The sequence below is a fragment of the Leiobunum rupestre genome, chromosome 10 (genome assembly GCF_980474605.1).
Source record: "Leiobunum rupestre chromosome 10, qqLeiRupe1.1.hap1, whole genome shotgun sequence".
Lineage (NCBI taxonomy): Eukaryota > Metazoa > Arthropoda > Arachnida > Opiliones > Sclerosomatidae > Leiobunum > Leiobunum rupestre.
The window spans coordinates 32,689,684-32,712,718 of NC_143393.1; the positions used below are offsets into that span (position 1 = coordinate 32,689,684).

At 38.6% G+C, this 23,035-nt stretch overlaps 1 pseudogene; it reads right to left on the bottom strand.

Moving 5' to 3' along the window:
* Nucleotides 1–10,785: 10,785 nt before the first annotated feature.
* Nucleotides 10,786–11,757, bottom strand: LOC149925430 (estradiol 17-beta-dehydrogenase 11 pseudogene; annotated as a pseudogene).
* Between the last annotated feature and the right edge of the window lie 11,278 nt (nt 11,758–23,035).

Sequence of the window (23,035 nt, forward strand, 5' to 3'; positions counted from 1 at the left end):
ATCCTAACGCAATTGATGATAGGATTAACGGCGAAAAAATTGGAACAGGGTATTCTAGTTTCCTAAAACAAATGTTCTACAAAGTCGATAACTTGTCAAGATCCTCTGAAGAAAAAATGCCAGCAGTAAAGGGAAAGTCAACTGAAAAATCTAAAAATTCTAAAAGACCATGTGAAATCTTGCCAACGAATAGAGCATTCCTACCAGATCTTACTAATACAGACGCTCAAAGTGGTCGAGAGCTCATGGAACAACTGAAGCAAATGTTTTGTCTAACGAGTAATCCTGATAAGGAAGTTGTTCAGGATATGTTAAATCAAAGCTACGCTTTCCAGAGATCACAAATCAATGAAGGCATGGTAGTTGAAGAACTAAAGTCAAATTGGCCTTCCCTCTTTGAGAGCTACGGCATTGCAACCCATATAAATCAACTCTTAGGCAAAGACCTATATGCCGTTTTCGAAAGATTTTTTTGCCGAGAAAAGCATCCAAATTATGAGTTACTTTTCTAAAAGTAAAAAACCTAGCGTGGAAAACACCATCACCGTTTTCAAAGAGGATGAGCACCGAGACAAAAATCAAGCAATGGTTGCAGCGGTAATCTTATTAATAATGGATCATTTCAAAGAAGACTATAAAACAATATTTCCAGTTTTTGAGGTAATTTTCTAAATATAGTGTTTTTCAAAATTATATATCCGAGTTCTATATGGTTCCCTAAACTTATGAAAAGTTTTAATCATTTTATCAAATTAGTAATAACTTCAGACGGTTTTCCATGAAATTTAGGCTGGAACGCATTTAAGTGATATAGAAAAACGAATTCCTTCATATCCATGTCTAATTATTATAGGTATTAATAAAATATTTAAACCAATAGTATTTAAAAATTCAAAAAATTACATTTTATCCTTGTACAGGTGAAACATTGGGCAAGGCTAGCCAATATCTTGTGTCAGTTGACCGAAAAATTGTTAACGATCACATTGATCCATCTAATTTGATCACTGGACTTTTCATGTTCTTTGCCCTGTATTACATTCTGAATATAGAATATCCAAAAAAAAGCACTTATTACTATTTAGTAATGTTTATACAAAGGTATAAAATTTCATTAAAATTCATTGTTTCAAAGACATTCTGAAAATTGGAGCATAAAAATATTTTAAAAACGTTATTTTACAGATGTATTGCAAAAATTTCTCCCGAAAATCCAAAAGAAGAAATTAACGTAAAAGTATTGTTTTTAACGAACAAAAATTTTCAGTTTGAATGGTTGTAATGGCTGTAATAAGAAAATAAACAAAACTTGAACATTTGATTTAATTTCCTATTTAAAATGTACGAAATACATAGAATTGCCATTATGTTTTGAAAAATGTATCGATATTTCTGTTAAAACTACAGACTATGAACACGGGGGATAACAGTCAAATGTACCGATATTTTTGTTAAAACTACCGACTATGAACACGGGGGATAACAGTCAAATGTACCGATATTTCTGTTAAAACTACCGACTATGAACACGGGGGAGAACAGTCAAATGTACCGATATTTCTGTTAAAACTACCGACTATGAACACGGGTGATAGCAGTCAAATGTATCGATATTTATGTTAGATATACAGATCACAAACACAGTAACGAGCGGGAAAAATTACCGATTGTTCTGTAACATGTACTGATTTACAATACAGACGTATCCTGTGGATATTACATGAATATTTACTGTAATTTCGAAAAAGTGAATACCTGTTAAATTTGCAGAATGAAATTGATATAACCAGGTAGCAGACATAGCTGTAAAATTAACAGACTTTTTCTGGACCTTTGCGCTGCCAGAAGTTTTCTGTAATTTTTAAAGAATATTTTTCTCTCAGTGTAGGCTGGGTGCCTTGACCAAGGGTCGCCCGGGTAAAGAAAATTTCCACCTACAACATTGTATTCACAGTGTTTAGCTCCCTTCTGTTGGTAAAAAGACCTAAAGATGGTTGCTTCCTCACTTACAATGTATTCTATCTGGATGGTATCGTCACAGCCTTTGTCGTCCACGTCCCAGATGACCACTTTGCAACTCAGTTTGGCCAGTCTGACGGACAGTAATTGTCCAAACCCGCTGCCACCGCCGGTAATCAAGGCTATTTCACCCTGAACGCTTTTCTTCGGTAACAACGAACTTGGGATGATATTGGAAAGCAGTAATTTGATCGATATATTTTCTTTGAACCGTAACATGTGTAATGCAGGAGGGCTCGGGTTCGAATCCCGCACGATGCGATCGCAAATTGATACTAAGACGAATACCGTAAACAATTGGTGGAAACCCTGCCATTCGGTCGGACGTTGAGACGTTTATCGTAACCCTCAGCATTCGGTCCGTCCCAAAAGTCAATAAGAAGAAGTTGGAGAGAAAACGCCCATACACAACAAACTCATCACCCACAACCGCCATAACATAAATTCAACATTCCCACACTACACATAAGCATTACAAAAAACAAACTTTCCAATAAAACTGAGTTGAAACTGTCGCGACGGTGAGCGTTAACGAAAATAAATTAAATTCATAAATGTTTTAAAAGTTATAAAATAAATAGCTATAAAATTATAAATTTAATTCATAAATATTTAAAATGTTATAAAAAATAGTAATAAAATTATAAATTTAATATAAATGTAATTCATAAATATTTAAAATGTTATAAAATAAATTGACGTTAATAACTTTATAACAGCGTAAAGGACTTTCGCCAAATCGGCTTTTAAAAAACACCGTTGCTTAGCAAGTGTCGGTGGCTCAGTTGTGAGAGTAAATCTCTGGCACGCAGCAGACCCGGGTTCGATTCCCGGCCAGCGTCAATAAATAATAACAAGACGTATACCGTAAACGTTTGGTGGAAACCCTGCCATCTGGATGCTAAGACGTTTAACGTAACCCTCAGCGCTCGGTCCATGACAAACCCGGCACGCACAATAACAAAGACGAAGGGAAAGTTATACAACACCCAACGACGAAAAGAGGGTTTTTTGGAAAAACCTTTTCCCTAATTCCAAGAACATGCACCGAAAATGCGTACGCGTTCGCAGCCCAGACACACAGACCCACAGACAGAGAGACACGGTGATTGTAAAACCCCTCCTAGGGTACAAAGTCCCCTCGGAGATGTAAAAAAGTAACATAATTGGCCTTCTTGTTTTTATGTTGCTGCTGCGTCATGGGCGACTAATCGATGACGCTATTCTACGAAAAGCCCTGGACAAAAGGACATTACTAAAATCTGCCTATTTCGTGACGAATGAGCTACATAAAAAGAAGTTCAGCAAGTGTAGCTTAATGTATTAAGAGTATGACTATGTTGAGCCCATCCGTGGGCGTCACGGTCGAAATTACCGTTGTACGTAGCGTAGTATACACAGCACCAGGTTATCCAAAGTACAGAATACCTAACACCCTGTAAATCAAACGTACAGAATACCTGTAACTTAAAAAATATATATTTTGGTTAGGTCAGGACCATTTTTACCTCTCCGAGGAGACTATGTGTATTACAATCACCGTGTCTGTCGGTGTGTGTGTCTCTGGGTGTGTCTGTTTGTCTGGGCTACGAAAGCGTTCGCATTTTAGGAGAAAAGTGTAATCGCTGCGTACGCAGTTTCTTAGAATTAGGGAAAAGGTTTTTCCAAAAGCGCCCTCTTTTTGTCATTGGGTGTATTATAATTTTATTTTGCGAATTGTGATTGTACTTGAAGAATCTTCGACGTTTGGGACGGACCGAGTGTTGAGTGTTACGTCCAAATGGCAGGGTTTCCACCAAATGTTCACGGTATACGTCATAGCGAACCCGAGCCCAAGGAAAGTGTTCTACCAAAGAACCACCGATACATGTTACGGTCCATTGAAAATTATAAGCTTAGCTTAAGTATGTTCTTTCTTTGGTGGCTTTTTTGGCGGCGCTTCCCAAGTTTTAGTTTGATTGTCTTTTTTAACTTAGTTTTATCTATGTTGCTTGTTTTTACTACTTATGTTACTGTTCTTTTTACTGGTTCTTTATATTTCATTTTTATCTTTTATTATGTGATTGGTGTCTAAGCCTACACCATAAGTTTGCTCAAAAAAAACTCGTAACTTCGTAATTTATTTTAGCTGTTTTCTTATCGGCTTTAAATGTGTGATACATTTTCATTAATGTGGTTAGGTTGGTTTTATTTATATGGAGATACGCGCTGTCGTTTAGCCTTCACTATTCAGTTAAGGGTTTTTGTGTGCGTTATAAGCCGGGAATTGTTAACGGTAAAGGTGTTTTTACCTCTCCGAGGGGACAAAGTCCCCTAGGAGGGGTTATACAACGACCGTGTCTGCCTGTGGGTCTTTGGGTGGGTCTGTGGGTGGGTCTGTCTGTGGGTCTGTCAGGCCTGCGAACGCGTTCGCATTTTCGGTGCAAAGTGTAATCACTGCGTACGCAGTTTCTCAAAGGGTTGGCAAAACCACCGTGTGACGGTGAGCGTTAACGGATGCATTTGCGGTTTGGTTTGGATGGTGTTTTTTCGCTCACCGTCGTGACGGTTTGGTGTATTACGTTTTTGTAATGTTTATGCGTAGGTTGTGAGTGTTGAATTTGTTGTGTTTGTGTTCTGATGGTTGTGCATGTTGAGTCTGTTGTGTTTATATGGGCGTTTTCTCTCCAACTTCTTCTTAATGACTTTGGGACGGACCGAGTGCTGAGTGTAATGCTACCTCTCAACGTCCAATGGCAGGGTTTCCACCAGTTGTACACGGTATTCGTCTTAGTATCAATTTGCGATCGCATCGGGCGGGATTTGAACCTGATTGACAGGCGGACGTTCTACCACAGAACCACCGACACTTGTTACGCCTTATTGAAAATTAGACCTTCAGCTTTATCGGAAGCTTATTTAATAGAGTACGAAATTTTGGTTTAATTGAAATAGAATTGAAATTGAAATTATTGCATCGAAGAAATTCTAATTTAGCGTTTCTCTATTGATTAAAAACAAAAGCGCCACCCAGGTTTCGAACCCAGACCAATCGGCTTGGCAGTCGAGCGCTCTACCACAGAACCACCGATAGCTGCTTAGATTCACTGAAAATAAGACAGGCATCGTAAGCATAGTAGGTAATAAAGTCTTTTTTTATTAATGAATTTATGAAGGCCTAATCTGGTATTTTTTAAAGGTTAAATCTTGTTTTAGCGCAGTCAGCCGAGATTAGAGGGTTAAAGGGTAGACCCTGTGGGTGGTCCACTTTCTTAACGACCTATATATAGTTCTGTTAATTCAAAGGAGATAATTTAACGTTAATTGCTTTAAGAGCTGGCGGTTAGTCAAGTGGCTCTCTGTGCTTTGTTGATGGTAAGGTTTTTGCTTCTTGTAAATACATTTGGTGTGGATATTTGGATATCTACGATTTCTAACGCAGTCAATGATTTCTTGGGTGTGCGAGTCATTATATGATATTGGAAATTGGACGGCATTGGTCTTTTTCATGTGGTATGTGTCACAACGTCAACAGGAAGTGAACGAGTCGTCCACTACCAGATATCTACGGTATCTTCATCAAGGGCGAGTGTTGAAATAAAATGAGCGTTAAAGATGCGGCAAGTATTTCGTAAGCGAGTAATTCCAAAAAGCCTCTGTAGATATTTCTTTCATTAAAATTTGCTTCGTATTATATTTAACTGATAAACTTGTTCTGTAAAAGGGTTTAATTCAATTGTGCATTGTTATAGTACGTCTAACTTACTGTTGTAACTACTTAACTTATGATATTCTGAATAAATTAAAATTGGTCGTTTCGTCTCAATTATTTTAATTATAATTAAAATTTTATACCGGGCGGGATAGAAATGGTTTAATATTTTTAACAAATAACTCTAAATTGCGGAGATATATCTTTAAGGGTTATCTCGAGAAATTAATACCACTAGGGACAATTCTTCCGAGGAGAGGTATATTTTGGCTTGCCAACTTGTTGGTTTTTACCTCTCCGAGGGGACTTTGTACCCTAGGAGGGGTTATACAACAACCGGGTCAGTCTGTCTGTCGGTCTGTCTGTCAGGCCTACGAACGCGTTCGCATTTTCGGGGCAAAGGGTAATCATTGCGTACGCAGTTTCTTGGATCACTGCGTACGCAGTCGAATAACCGTTTTAGCAGTTTAAAGGTTGGCAAAACCACAGTGTGACGGTAAGCGTCAACGGCTAAATTTGCGATTACGTTGCGTTTGGTTGCATTTGTTTTTCGTTAACGATCACCGTCGCGCCAGTTGTTATGGGTGCGTTCTCTCCAACTCCTTCTTATTGACTTTGGGACGGACCGAGTGCTGAGTGTTATGGCAACCTCTCAACGTCCAATGGCAGGGTTTCCACCAATTGTTCACGGTATTCGTCTTAGTATCAATTTGCGATCGCATCGTGCGGGATTCGAACCCGAGCCCTCCTGCATTACACATGTTACGGTTCAAAGAAAATATATCGAGATTACGTTTTTAGTAAATAACTCTGAATTGCGGAGATATCTTTAAGGGTCGTCTCGAGAAATTAATACCACTAGGGACCATTCTTCCGAGGAGAGGTATATTTTGGCTTGCCAACTTGTTTCTATTACAATTTTTATTACCGTGGGTATTTCGATTGACTTTTTCTTGATTCCTAAGTATTTGAATTAACTTTTTGCTTGGTTGGGTTATTATTATATATTTTTCTATTGGTTATTTTTCTTGTTTTATTTCGTTTATCGAATGTGTTAATTGATAGTGTGAGGGATAATTCGTGTCTACGATTTTTTATTGCTTTTTTCTACTATTACAATTTTTATTACTGTAGGTATTTGGATTAACTTTTATCGATTCCTATCTTTCGTTTATCGAATGTGTTGATAATGTGAGGGATAATTCATTTCTACGATTTTTTGCATTGATTTTTACCGGCTTTGTTGGGCTGTCGTGGTGAGCCCACGCAATTTTTAATAGTGCTTTCACTTAGTTTTTGTTTTCGCTTTAACTTTTGTTTTCCGTATATGTTAGATTGTTAATAATCAGCTAGGCTAATACCCAAGGCACCACCCTAGGCCTAAGTCATCGAGCGACTTTTAAAGCCTTTAATTCAGGTGGCCGGGTTACAATGCGTAGGAGGGTGGTGGCAAGCCCTGCAAGCCACGCGAGCCAACAGCTCCCTACACTCACTATTACCGTTAACCTCAACAAGTTTTTATGGAAGGGGAAACCGAAGATCTCGGGGGAAAACCCCTTAAACCAGTGGGGAGAGAACTTGCAAACTCAACGCAGAAGGAGTTGTTCCGAGTTTTCACCCAGTGCCACAAGTTGGGATCGAACCCGGCTCCTCTTGCTGCGAGGCGAAAGTGCTAACCACTCCGCCACCCCAATACAATGGGTTGGTTTTGGTCTTTAATATAGTTTCTCGCACGTATAAATTCTACCTATCGTGAGTGTTCTAATAAATGTTAATTTTGTATTTTTTATTTCTCATCTTTGTTGTTTTGTTAATTTAATATCGTTTTTGGTCTAAAGTTGGTTTTTGCTCTATTGATATTTAAAATTTGTTTTAAGCAATACCATTTGTAATATTTATTTAAATTATTATAAAAATATTCTACCGGTTGGGATAGGACGGGGATTATGTTTATGGGAGGATGGTCTTGATATGGCGGTATATAAAATCAACTATTGTCTTCCCCTTTTCCGTAAAATGTGCAGCGTAAAGGCGCGTCCAATGCAATTTGTACACAACACAGCGCGTTAGCGTGTTTAAAGACTAGCTGCGTTCTCCTTGTGTGGTGTGCTATGTTTGTTGCTCCTATAGATGGCAATATCTAGCTTGGTTCGTAAAAGAGGGCGTTAAGCCCAATAAGAGCAAGTTCGTATAAGAGAGCGCGTTAGGCTCAATAAGCTTAGGATCGAAACCTCTACACTTAAATAATTGACCCGGGCTAACTCGCTTAACTTTCGGGGTTAGCGGTATAATTAGAAAAATGTCTAAGAGTATTTAGATTGTTAATTAATAAGTTAACTGATGTGGGCGGGATCTTCCACGGTGATAGATATTCGTTTGGTGCAATATGGTCGGTGCTCTAACGCGATTCGCGATATTTACATAAAAAATTTTTAAACCCAATTCTTCCACTTCGAGTAGCTTTATTCGGAGACCTGGGCCGATTACACCTCCGAAAAACGTGTCTCGTCAACTTCTTCCGGACCGGATTACGAAATACATCCCGGGGAACTCTTGAAGCTTTTTCCACAGATGCGCGCGCAACTTCGCTGAAATATAATTCTACTATCGTCGAATCTAGCGAACGAAATAGTCGCGAAGTTTATAGATTCACGTTAAGCCTTTTCTTGAGAGAAAAATCAAATTCAAACGGAATCCTTCTCGTTCACATTTTAAAAATCGTTCTCAATAAGCTAGTGAATTGGTTTAATGTCTCTTTTCATATATCTCGCGCATTTTTAATATCGGTTCTTTAACTTAATAAAATTAACTCTACAGAATGCCAAATAGAAATAGAAAATTAAGTCTGGCAACCCTCGTGTTTTTGGTTTCTTTTAATGTATAGGGAAAAAAGACCGAGGTTCCTTTTATAATTTGGTAGTCAACCCGCTAATCCGTTAAGTAAGAAACGAGCTAACAAAACGCAACGCAAAGGGACGGCTTGGCGAAACGCATTATCAGTGACCATGGGAAAATTGCATCTCCCCAGACCTACGCGACCAGCGCGCACACCTGCTGGAGACATGAAATTCCTAGGTCACTGACACGAAAATGATTTTGACAAATATTTAAATGAAATATATTATTTTCGTTACTTACCATTACTAAGTCCGAGTAATCGTGGCTATCGCCGAAGCGAAGAACGCTATCTGCAAAGCTAGCCATCGAAGTATCACTAAGAGCCAGCTGTGTATTAGAACCTACCTCACCAGAGTTCGTCAATGTAGTTGTTCCGATGCTAGCCTTACCTATGTCACACCTGATACCATTCAAAACCTCCTCAAATTATTGCATTGTGGTTAGTCGAACTCCTTTCAAATAATTTTTCCTTTTCCATTTCATAGTAGATAATATACTCTTTGGTTTGATAAATCGACCCACTATGAATTAGACTAGTCAAAACAGAAAGTCGGCCGAAAATTTAAATATGCAGGGTAGACACGCTGGTGCCAAATAAGAAAATTAAGTCTAGTCAAATCCATCCACCAAGTTCCAAAATAGAAAAAAATAATAATAATAACCAGTTAAAATAAAATAAAATAATAAACATGAAATAAATTCGTAAGTAAAAGGTTTATTTATTAAAAGCAACTTTAGTTTCGGCATAACAATATGCCACTGTCAATGACAAATATCAAAGCAATGGTCAGAAAACGGATGAACAAAAAGCTCCAGTCTACTCGCTACAGCCGAATCAACTCTTTCGCGTATAATGAACGTTGGTCTTAAAACTATTATTGACCCCTTCCTTACCCAGGTCGAACTGGCCGGGCTGACGCTTCAAGAGATGAGCTTGACGGACCCAATCAATATTCCGCCGCCGTCGCCCTCGTAACGAGTCGAGCACTGCTTCGAGCCGAGCATAGCTATGTTTCAACTAAAGCTATTGCTACGACTGAAATGCAGTTAGTTCACGTCTTATAGTCTTTGGTTAGGTGTTGTTCTACCGTAGTCTTTGGTTGTACCAGGTGTTAGCTCGAGAAACAGTTCAGCTCAGTTCCCACTCCTGGAGGTCCCTTTTGAACCAGGGAGGCTCACTAAAGTACTGTTAACGGTAGGGGCACAGTGGGGGTGGTGATGAGTTGGTCGTTTGTTGGGCTTACGCGGCGATCGAGGAGGCACAGTATAGCAGCTTGCGAGTTGCCGTCGGCCTAGCTGCTCTGACTAACTGGCTGGTAATCCACCAGTGCGCGCTTGGAAAACTAGCAACTTCCACACCTTTTGGCACCTTTTATTGCTCGGTCAACGAAGCTATCTCCATCTAGCTGTACTCGTAATTCATAATGCAATATTGTTTTACTCTTTACATTAATTTTTATGTTGATCTTAATATTAATGAAGATTAATAATTTGAACGTCAAATATCAATTCAAATGACATCTAGATGGTGACTCAGTTTCTACAAAGGTACGTACAATTTGGGATTTTTCGCAGCGGGCGACAGTTTTTTTGGGGAAAGGGAAAGAGTGACAGTTTCTACAATGAAAACTGCTGTGGTCGCCGGGAGTAGTGGCATACTCCTGTAATCCCAAGCATTTGGAGACAGAGTTTGTAGATGGCCGTGTGAGGTTGACCACCAATTCCCCAACGGGTGTCCACACCCCTGTCCCCACGTATCCCCCGTTGGCGTGGCCGTTCCACATATCTCGCCCTGATTAATCAGATAGACGAGCGGACTGAATTGTTCCACACGTCTCAATCGCTAATAAAAACTAATAAATAAAAAACTGCTGTGGTGACACAAAACAACCGAAGCGGCTCGCTAACAGAAATTACCCCCTTCAGATTTAAAAAAAAAAATAATTATAAGCGTCTCGGCCGCTGGCTTAAATTCATTTTTAAACGTAAATAATTCAGCGTCGCGTCGCGTCGCGTCGTAACAAACCTTATTTAAAAAGTCGTTAAAATTGAGTTGGGCAGTTTCCCAGTAGGATGTCGTTGATCAATCCCTTAATTTTATTAATTTAGCTCAAAAGTCGATAGGGCTGAAGAACAGAGTATACTGGATGAAAGTAAGTAAGTTATGGTAACACGCGCTTTATAAATTACCCAACGATAAAAAGTCAGTCAAGATTGTGGATTTGTTCTTGAAAGCCCTTTCGGATGTTCAGTGATTGAAGTACAGACTCACCACCCAGAAGGCGGTAGGCCTCGAACATCATCTTCTTCGTCAGAAACAAATAGAGCCAGAGCAGGTGAACGAAGCCTTTGGGCACGCGGACCACCTCTTTGTTCGTCAGAATCCCGTTCACAATGCTGTCGACTACTGCTTCCGGTTTCACGAAAGAAATATTGCAGTTGTCGTCACACTCAAACAGAGAGGTTCGGCTGTAGTAGGGGCATACCAAGGTCGTTTTGACGCCAGTGCGATTAGTCGACATCAGGTCCATGGACAGAGAACTCATCAAACCAACCACGGCGTGTTTGCTGACGGAATACGCGCACATTTTCTCGGTACTAAAGACACCGGCCATACTGGAGACACCCACCACATGTCCGTGGTTTGTTTTCAACATGTAAGGCAAGAAGGCCCTCAGGGTCCAGACGTGAGCCATCGCATTTACCGCCATTACTTTGTCGAATAGGGCATCACTCGTTTCCCATAGCGCCCCCTTGTGGGCGATTCCCGCGTTGTTAACCAAGATGGTCACTGGCCCCACTTCCTCCCGGACCTCTTTGGCAACGCGATACACTTGGTCCTTCTCGGAGACATCCAGGATGTACTTACGGATGGTCCCATTGACCTCTTTCACCAGCCGGATGGTCTCGTCGCAGCCTTGGTCGTCCACGTCCCAGATGACCACTTTGCAACCCAGTCTGGCCAATCTGACGGACAGTAATTGTCCAAACCCGCTGCCGCCGCCGGTTATCAATGCTATATCACCCTGAACGCTTTTCTTCGGTAACAACGAACTTGGGATGATATTGGAAAGCAGTAATTTGATCGAGTCTGCTACTGCGAGTAGAAGTAACCAAATAAATTTGACTAAAAACGAAGCGACTTCCATTTTCTAAAAAGGGTTGAGCACTGGTTGCGATCTTGGCCTCCGGCCTCTAATCTAAGATGACGCAAAAACTCTATCGATCTGCGAGATAGCTCTTTCGCGAATGGATTTTGGGACGATAGCGGAATGTTCGATTTTCGCGTGACACTCCCTCTCTTTCCACACGACACCGCAGAACCACGCAGTCATTCCTATTGACAAACATCGATACCAGGTTATTCAACTTTTAGCAGGTGATGTAGGAGGATTTAGGTTGATTGGGTGGGGTCGATTGATTATAAACATAATCCAATGAACGTTTTACTTTGATAACTAAAATTTTGTTATTGCTATCTTTGTTCAATTTAATTAAAAAAGAAAATAAATAAGTTACCTATGAATGTCGTGTTTAATTACGTTAAAAGAGGGGAATGGGCGAAAGCAAGTCAAAATTATGAGCGCCAATTGAAAGCTTCCGCACCCTAACCTCCTATAGTTAAATAACCCTTCCCGAAATACAGGCAGTGAGAACGCCTACGGTGCATGTAGATGTTTAACACACAATTGGGCCATATGGCGCTTAACTCTTCGAACGTTGAACCGACTAGGGTATATAAAACATCACTCGACGGGAAATTTCGCCATATTCTAAAACAGAGCAGGTATTTTCCAGGTTTATATGATTTATCAGAACGCCAGAATGGTTCATTTATTTAAGAGAGTAGCCACTGACTCCCTGTGGTTATGAAGCGGTCCCAATTTATGTACTAGTTTTACGTTTACTTTTTATTTTATTTATTTCGATTTTAGTGCAATTCAGATGAATAGGCTGATTTAAAAATTGCTTAAAGAGAAACAAACATTTGGTGCGCATCCTTTAGATGTACTAATTTATGGCTTTTATTTTCACTAGATGGCAAACATTTCTACGTTTCTTGCGGGAAGGAAATAAATGCTTTATTTATTGCAAAAAAATATTAATAAATATAAATCACTTGATTAAAATTTATAATTATTGATCCCTAAAATAAATTATAATTTTTAAATAATTTATATTAAATTGAATAGTTTTCGTGCGTGTTCAAAAAATATAATCGATTTTTACACAATAAAATCTTTTATTTTAACACTACATGTTTCGACGCGCACTCACGTCGTCGTCAGGTGCTAAAGTCGGTTTTATTTTCTAAATATTTTTTCAACGTTATATTAAATTGTTTTTAATTTGTGGCGCCGCCAGGGGGTAGACTGAGTAGGCTATAGCCTACGTGTAAATTTCATGAGGGCCCCCAGTTTATCTAAATTAATAAGGCCCCATCCATTTGTCCAGCACTAGTATTTTACTTTTATATTCATTTCGACTATAACGAACCGATATTACTCATAGCCTTGATATGAACACGAACATAGGGTCGGGTTTTCCAGCTATTTATTTGGGGTCAATTTCGCAAGGCCATCTTATCGTAGATTTATTGTTTACTCTCACCCCCGAAAGCAAGCCGTTCTAGAACTGGGCCAGTAGCATTGTGGAAGGTAAAGCCATTGATGCTGCATTTCCAAGAAGGGAGAATGGGGGAATGGAGGGCTTCCCAATTCTAGGAAACTCAGTCAGAGGTCGCGCATCTCGAGTACATTGTTTGTATAAATACAAAAAAAATTCCGTGAGGATATGGTTCATCCGTAAACGCGCGACTCGGACTGAGCCCGACTTTCTTCATTATTTGCAATATGACCGGCAAACGTTACTTGTCGGGAGCGCAAAAGCACCTCTCTCGAGAAAAAAATGAAACTAGTCAATGATGGACATAGAAGCTTTCGTTACTAGTCAGCGAATAAAATCGGCTCGTCAATTAATACAGGTGGAACCGAATAAATTTACGGATTAAGGGTTGGACTCCGGAGGAACTAAACAACAAAGTAATTTTGATTCAAGCAGTTCAAATAATTGCTCAAATGAAGAAAACCGGGATGTACCGGAAACGGAAGCAATTTTTAATGTTCGAGAACCGGATGGCAACGAAAAAATTAATTCTTCAGATTGGGAGCTAAAGTCTCTGCCAGAAAAGCAAAAAAGCTTTTAATATCTAATTTATCAGCGCAAAAAAAAACCAAAACCCAAGTGAGGAGCAATCAAACCAGGAGCCGAAGGACAATATACCGAGTAAGAAAAACAACTCATTAAGCACCATGTCGACCATGCCATGCGATTTAAGTTTCGACAAAGATGGTCTCCCTGTACAACGGTAACTGGGCTTCGGCCCAGCCTAACGGAGAGGGTCCAGGCAAACTGGCCGCCTCGGCGGATTGGGTAGCCTGCTTCGGGGCTGCGGGCCTCCGTATGAAGGCACGGCGGTCCTGTTTCCCGGCCTTTTGGACTCCCGCCGGGATGTCCGGTGCCAGCTGTGCCAGGTTACTGGGACTGCTGTGTGCTCGCCGTTCCCCTTTAGGAGCTCTTTCCAATGGGCTTGGCTCTCTACCTTCCAAGGTAGGGTGTCGGCTGGCGTTGCCAGAGCATCCGCTCTTATTCCCACTGCTGTGTGCGAAGTGGGGGCTGGTCGACCCGTTGCTGCACCTTCTGCTGGGTTGAACGGCTTGCGTCGGGGGTGCGACCATCGGTAGTAGGGTTCTGCTACCCATGCTGGTTTTGTCACCTGTCCGGGCTTGTGGACGTTGGCGTAGGGCATTATGATGATGGACCTCCGGTGGTGTGGTTTCAATCTTACCGGTACACCGGGCTATAAATCATGGTATTTCCCAAAACCATTGTTGGTAATCAAAATCGCACTTTCAACCAGTCGTGGTACAAAAAATACCCTATGATTGAATATTCAGTGCAAAAGGACAAAGTGTATTGTTTTTGCTGCAGGCATTTTTCGACCTTTAAACTTTGTGACTGGAAAAATTGTTATAAAAATTTCAAGAAAATTTTAATTCCGAGAAAACTTCTCATCAAATAGCTTACGCAAATATACGTCCTATTTAGAAAATAAATCGAAAGGATCAATTGTTTGCCAGATTAGCCAACAGCAAACAAAATGATATTTTAAGAAATAGAGCCGTTTTATCAACTCATGTAGAAGTAGTATTATTATGTGCTAAACAAGATATTGCATATCGAAGTCATAGACAAAATAGCGAAATGCTGAACAGAGGACATTTTGTTGAAATTTTGGAACTTATTAAGAGAAAATGTCCCAATTTTAAAGGAATTTCTGAAAGTATGCCCAATAATGGAAAAGACGTCCATAGTACTGTACAAAACGAATTAATTGATATTGCTCGCAACTTAGTTCAAAAAATGATCGCGAACGAGATAAATTTATCTGGTGGATATTATAGCATTATCGCTGACGAATCCAAAGACAATGGGGAAGTTGAACAGCTATGCGTGTGTGTAAGATAAACATGTAATAGTAACATTACATTTCTAAATTCTTTTTCCAAAATGACTCGTATTTGTTTGGAGGAATAAAACAAACCAGACGACGTGAAATCAATGCTATAAAACGAGAATAGTTGCAAAATTCCGTATGCAGCTGGCGCTAGTCGCGTTTGAACCCCTCCGTCTCGCGCGAGTTCACAGTCACTGACGAAACTGATTTCGCAGCTCTCCGCAACTCCTGTATACTTGTTTTATTCCTCCAAGATCAGACGGCCAAGTCAGCAAGCGAATTTAACGCCTTTAAATCAGATGGCCGGGTGATATAGCGTAGGAGGGTGGAGCCAAAAACTCCCTTCACTCGCTAGTTGTTACTGCTAACCCCAACAAGCTTATTATTTCTCATTTTAATTGAACCAACCCACTGAATAGGGCGCAACAGTATGTTTACACAAATATAGTGTTAATAAATTTACATTTATTTTCGATAAATATGTCAATCACAAAATACTTTAGGCTAGATTTAATAACTTTTCGGTCGTTTAGTGCCCATGATTTTATACTTTAATGATAAACCCTGTCAAATGTTTAGTAACTTTTTCTGCCACCAGATGGGGTAATGACTCTCCGTAACAGCGCCCTGCATTTACAGAGTAAAGCTCAAATAAATACCAGAGATGAGTATGAACCTGCAGGCTTATCGGCCGCCAAATAATTAACTAAATAGTAACAGTTTTAACGTGTTTACAAGTGTTTGAATCTAATGAATAATACAAAAACCGAATCTAAAATGCGCTATAAGTATCGGGAACGTTGGCTAAAGTGTGACTTTAAACGCCAATTTAAAATAAGGTTTATTAAATAATTAGGATTATAAATTACTGGTGTAAATCATTTATGCCCAAGAGGTTAAATGGCTTTAGGGTCGGAAACTTGGTCACCCTTCTAGGCGTCTAACATTTGCAAATTTAGCGCACGGGATTTTGATTCTCAAAGTGATTTCAGAAATCCGAAACTGATTTTGACATTTCAGAGCACGGTTTTAGCGCTAATTTCTGGTTTCTTAGGCAGATTTCGAGATTTTGGAACTCAATTTGGCGGAACTTTATGGATTTTGAAGTCTATTTCAAGATTTGTAAAATAGTTTTTCTCTACGAATGTCGGACTCCTCGTCACCCCTTGGCTCAATTGAAAAAACATTCTTCAAAAATGGTTCTGAGAATTGTAAAAATGTACGGTTATTAAGTCGTCAAGTTGAAGATCTTTCGAAATAATTAAAGAGTTGGTAACAAAATTACTCCTAACAGACATTTTGCATACATAGTCTAAAGGGGGAAATCTTCATGCGTTAAGTGGTTTCTTTTCGGCTGTATTGGTATTTTGTGGTAGGGTTAAAACAGTAATTATGTTAGATTATTTTACTCCAATTCTTTGGTGGCGAATAGTTCGAATCGGGATATAACAGTTTTCCAAAAAGGGGGGACTGAGGCCATATCACCAGATAAATTCTGAATAGCATAAGATTTTATCAGTTTATTCTCTTTTCTTAAGGAGGAGCAGAAGAGCAGCCCCAATGCTCTGACCTTGACCTATAGTTATCATTCTTCGCCTCGTGTTCTGGAACAAGCGAAGAGTATCCACCTAGTGTAGGCGGGAATCATTCACTCTTCCGGGGAATTTATTATTGTTGTAAGTGTATCCAGAGCTCATTAGCTCCTTTGCCCACCCTCTGTGGGCACCTGTTGTTGTCTGTAAAACCAGGAACCCTCTCTGTGTCCCAAATAATAGTTTTACCCGAGCTTACCCGAAGGGGATACGAATATTTGGCAATTTTGTATTTATAATAACCGGCATAGAATGGTTGAAGTTTCAAAGTTCGCGCTATTTCTTTGAGTTCTACTTTTTACCGTTGGGGGTCTTCTGCGAGGGTGAGTGCGATCAAAATTTCTCTCTCTTACTTTTAGAACTGGTAAATCCCTTGATATGATTTTCTCCCGCCGCTAAGGAAACTAGCTTCTACTACCCTGAAAACCAACTCTCTGGCGGTCAGGCGTTTCCTACTACAACACGACATTACTGGGATTTTAGTTACTGTCTTTAGGAACGGCGGTGGCGACACTAGCGTCTATATGAGCTTACTCGAGCCATTGCTAGACCGTTGTTAAACTAACAATTAGGCCAGGATGTCCCAAATAGTAGTCTCACACGAGCATAGGTCAACGGGCTCGGGCTTACCCGGTGAGCCTGAGACGAGACCGATAAGTGTTCACGTTAAAACCGAGCCCGAGCTGAGTTATTGTAGAACGCATATTGTAACTAGTGAGCCCGAGCTTGAGACCTTGTTAAAATACAAATTACATCGAGCTCGAACTTGAACCCATTTCATGATTCACATTACTTGGAGCTCGAGCCCGAGCCCTTGAGCTCGACATAATACTTGAGCCTGAGTTCGAGACTAATTTTGAAAGTTTTCATATCTGAGACTGATTTGAATTGATACTCCTTCCAATTATCGATATTGTTTAGCCCTAAGGCCACGTTCGAAATTTATTTTGGCAATAAAAGCGTTAGAAGCTAGCGTGGCCTAGCGCCGTCTGTATTCCCAGGCTCCGGGCTGCCTGACCACCTCCGACTTCTTCCAGGTGTGCCAGTGATGCCGGAATGGAGCTCGAAAACAGTAATAAGCCTTTCTATAAAGTCATTACACTTGCAGAACTTGTTTTAATGTATCGCTTTCGTCATGAGATACGTAGGAGTTCAGTTCAGTTTTAAAGGTTAGATCTATATAAAAAGGGCGACTCGTTGAATTTTAATTCATATCTTGTTCAATTTGTTAAATTGTTCCATGTGCTCTTTAAAATTTTGGCGTAAAAGGCTGGCACATTTTTTTTATTCCGGGGAGCACGCGCGAAATCTCTCGAGTCCATTTACGCTAAAATATCAAGACGTGCGTGGAAACTTTTTAAAAAGTTGAATAAGACATATATAGAGTTTAAGCTAGCGTCTATTGGCTAACATAGTGAAACGTCACTTCTACGTCACGAGTGACGCTTCAGTACATCTAAACAAGAAAGCCAATAATACTTTATAGAAAGGCCTATGGGGCTATTTGATAAATAAATTGTGCGAAGAAACATCGAGCTCGAGCTTGAGCCTTTATTAGTTTTAAAACATAGTGAGACCGAGCTCGAGGCCAGCATCTGACACTGGGCGCGGTCTAGCCAAATTACGTAGGTGTGACGTCATATTCTCAATTTGAAAACTAGCCTTGGAGGGCAAACAGGGTTTTGGCGGCATATAGAGCTTACAATAAACTTACTTATTTTCTTATTAATTTCGTGAAATTATCTATTTAACATGTTAAAAATAATTAATTTTTGCGTTTTTTACGATACGCGGAAATCGAGACGGCAATAAGGTATATTTTTATCGCTTTCAATCGTTAAACGAAAAGAATAAGAACCAAGGCATAGTAAGACTCAAAAATAAGTAGGCAAAGGTGGATTCAAGATGATTCAAGCAAGATTCAAGCTTTCTAAAGGAAAGACCTAAGTAAAGAAAAAATTAAAAGTGCAATAATATGTTCTCTTCATTTCATCACAGGTGAGTTTATATGTTTCTTTTAAAATTTAAGTACATAATGGTAAATTAACAAATATTTGTTTCAGGAGCCCCTGCCAAATTGTTAGACCAAGATAACAGAGATTGGATCCCAAGTTTAAATTTGGGTTACAACAAATCTCAAAATTCCAATAAACATTTAAAGATTATGGATAGAAGAGAAAGATTATTGCGAAGATTAGAAATTACTAAATGAAAGACAAACACCCATGATACGCCTAAAGAGGGAAAAGACACCCTTATTGTTTCGGAAGAAGAGGTGGTTCTTGAAGATATCATTTTTTTACCTGAACACGAAGAGTCTTCGTCTATTGGTGCATTCATGCTTCAACTCAATCGGATTCGTGTTAAAAAGATATAGTTAAAATTGAATAAGAAATCTTTAGAAACCAAAACTTAATTCCAAAAAACTACCGCGAAACTCAAAGCTACAGCAATTACAGAAGAAAACTTTCTAGATTAATTGAAAGTGAAATATTATACTGGCTTATCAAGTTGTGAAACTCTAATGATGGTATTTAACATTGTCAAACCAAATAAATCTGCTCTAGCGAAATTTGAACAAGTTATTATTTTTCTAATGAAGTTGAGATTAAATCTGGACTTTTTAGATATAGCGTACAGGTTTAATGTTTCCAATCACACATCATCAAGAATATTCCATTCAATTTTGGATGTATTTTCCCTTTCAACTTGGGCATCTTGTTATTTGCCCATCTAGAGATCAACTCTACAAAACTATGCCACGTTCATTTTTTAATGTGTTCGGGAATAAAGGAACTGTTAAAATTGACTGTTTCGGGATTTTCATGGAAAAACCGTCTAAATTGTTAGCTAAAGGGCAGCTCCAGTCGCAATACAAACATCATCATACAGAAAAATTCTTAATTGGAGTAACCACTCTATGCTCTGTTTCATTTTTGTCCAAATCATGGGGTGGAAGAATGTCTGATAAACACTTGACTGAAAATTGTGGTATACTAAAAAATCTGGGGCCTGGACATTTAATACTTGCTGGTAAAACATAAATATTATCCTTCAAAATATATTTAAAACATTATATTTAATTATTCATAGATACGAGGATTCAGTAGGTTTCCATTGTGATCAGGTGAAATTGCTTGCATTTAAAAATGGGAAAAAAACAGTTGTCAAAATAAAAATTGTATGCTTCTAAACTTTTATAAGCTTTCAATTCATCAAGTGTGTATGCACTTTTACGTAAAATTAAGTATGTAAATAAATCTAAATATGTAATTGGAAGCCACAGTCTGATATCAGTTATGTTGTCATTGGGCCTAACCCCAACCAAAGTTGGGCACACTTTTCCAGATAAATTTTTTTCCTATCAAAATATAGTAGATGGCGATGCTATCAATTTTCTCTCATTTTTTTTTATTTCAAATATTTAAAGAATAGATTTTTTTGTGATTTAGATTCAATAGATGGCGGTAAACTCTCAATGAATAAATAAAATTTCCGAGATTTTGTGTCTATATATAAATTTACTCGCGTAAAGTTAGTAGTTGAAAATTTACGATCGTATCAGTATCAATTTTTTCCTTAATGACTTATTGGTAACTATCAATTATATATATTTTTGCATTCTACATATAAAGTTTTCTCTCATATCAATTTTTTTACAGATAAAAAGCTATAAATCATACTCCCCAATAAAAATATTTTTTTTTGTAATCCTATCAAATCAAACTCATCAATGAAATATGTTATAATCTAGCCTATCAAATCAATCATACCAATGCAATGTTATTTATTAACCTATCGAATCAATACTATTATTTTTAAAATTTTATCAAATAAAATAATATACAGCGAAATAATTAAATAATTTTTTCAAAACAATCAATTTTAATTCCTCGTTTGCGAAATAATGATAATCACAAATGCTTTGTTTAGTAGATATATATCACAATAGGCTCAATAGCTTTCACATGGAGTTTGACATTGTACCGCCCCAGCCTCTTCCAGTTAATAAAACGATAATTATGAGGTAAATCAGGTAATAAGTAAAAATGCGATGCAAACATTCTATAAATCAAAAACAAATCCAAAACTAAAACTTTCGATAGAACTTTCGAAACGTCCCATTGGCCTTTAACCGTCACGTGATAATACCCCCTCAGTTGACTCACCTCACGGCCTTTTCACATTTGCAGCGAGACATAAAGAAATCCGTGTAACCCTCCCCTCTCTTCCTTCATCCCCCCACTTTGAGGAGGGAGGAAACGGTTTGAAGTTAAAAAAAAACAGTCACATGGTTCACATCATCATGTACCATAATCTCTCACGAGACTGCTTCTTGAACTGTGCTGAGAGCTCTCATGAGATTCGTCGGGGGTAACAACTTCACCGTAATCCATCGAGTGTAAAACAAAGATCTTTGCTGAGAGCTCTCATGAGATTCGTCGGTTTAAAATGTACCATAATCTCTCACGAGACTGCTTCTTGAACTGTGGTAAGAACTCTCACGAGACTGCTTCTTGAACTGTGGTGAGAGCTCTCATGAGATTCGTCGGGGTAACACATGTACCATAATCTCTCACCGAGACTGCTTCTTGAACTGTGATAAGAGCTCTCATGATATTCGTCGTGTTAACAACTTCACCGTAATCCATCGAGTGTAATACAAAGATCTTTGCTGAGGGCTCTCACGAGATTCGTCAGGGGACTAAACTTCTACGTTATCCCTCGTGAATGTTTCATGACATCTCTCACGAGACCTCTCATGACATCTCTCACCAGACCTCTCATGAACTCTCTCACCAGACCTCTCATGACATCTCTCACGAGACCTCTCATGACATCTCTCACGAGACCTCTCATGAAACCTCTCATGACATCTCTCACGAGACCTCTCATGAAACCTCTCACGACAACTCTCATGAGACCTCTCATGAGAGATGACCGTCGCACCACTTTTGACGATGCCGTCAAAATATTTCCGAATAGCCGGAACCTTTTATTGACGCTTCGACCGCCTCTCACGAGAGAAAACTTCTAAGTTTCGATAGCTCTCATGAGATGAATACCAAATTAAATGCTTCAACTTCCTCTCATGAGAGAAGACTCCTTAAGATGCCGTCAAACTGTTCCCCAACATTCTATTCTTTAAGGAGAAACCAAAGCAAGTCTCGGCTCTATCAAAAAAAGTAAAAAAAAGTGAAAAAAGACGTCCTTGGCATGTGCTGCCACCTAGTATTAAAAATAGGAACTAATTAAAAGCTATACTATCGCCATCTGGACTTGAGATTCTGTACCAACTTCATAAACAAAACAAGCTGATTAAGCCCACTTTCTATTGAAATTTATCGTGCTGCCATGTGAAGAAATTTACATAAGTTGAAAAGTTTGACTTGGAAATGAAATTTTACTATAAAGATTAGATGGAATAAGGTTCAGCAATTTATCCCAGTTTATTTCCTTTATTATTGATACAAAAATATATTTACAATCATGTAAATAATAAAATAGCGATAAAGGAGTTATATAACCAAACTAGATTTTTTTGTATGGTTACTAGTTGAAACTATAACGCTGTAGATCAAAGAATAAATTTATTTATGAAAAATTTTTATAAACTATATACAAAATATTATAAAGCGCGCTTCGTTTTAATTTTTCAATCGAGAGATGGCGTATGTAGTAAATTTCTACGAAAACGTACTAGCGCTCAGCCAGAGAGTGTAAAGTCGCTTCGCTACAGAGAGGCGCCTCTTCCTATCCCCGTAATGTTAAAATTTCGTGGTACGTTTTTTCCCCATGAGAGCGTTGAAGAAGCAGACGACAGTGTTTGCAATTCCCGGACACACGATGGCACTGTAAAATTGCTTATCAAAGAAAAATAAATTTTGCTCTCAGTAGGTTAAAGTTGAATTCAGCTCAGTCAGCTGTGATGTTGAATTATTTTAACTATTTAAGTAAAACAGTTGATTTCGTAAGAAATATAAAAAGTAAGTACTAGAAAAATCCCTCCCTATTTCATTTCAATATTAACAACTATACTTTTTTAATATATCAAAAGAAATTCGTGGAATCTAAAGTGGAATATTTTATGGGCTGGCCAAGTCTTAATTAAATATACCAAAACCATGGTAGAACATTGGTGTTTTGAATAGCAGCGGTTAATTAAATATTCTGAAATATAATTAAGAACATTTTCTTTTAGAAGGTTTGGACTTTCAATGGCTTTGCAAATTTCTAAATCTCGTCAGTGAATTGTCCTTTACCTTGCAAAACCCAATGGTTATCATAATTGGACAAATCTTCATCATAGTCTGTTTA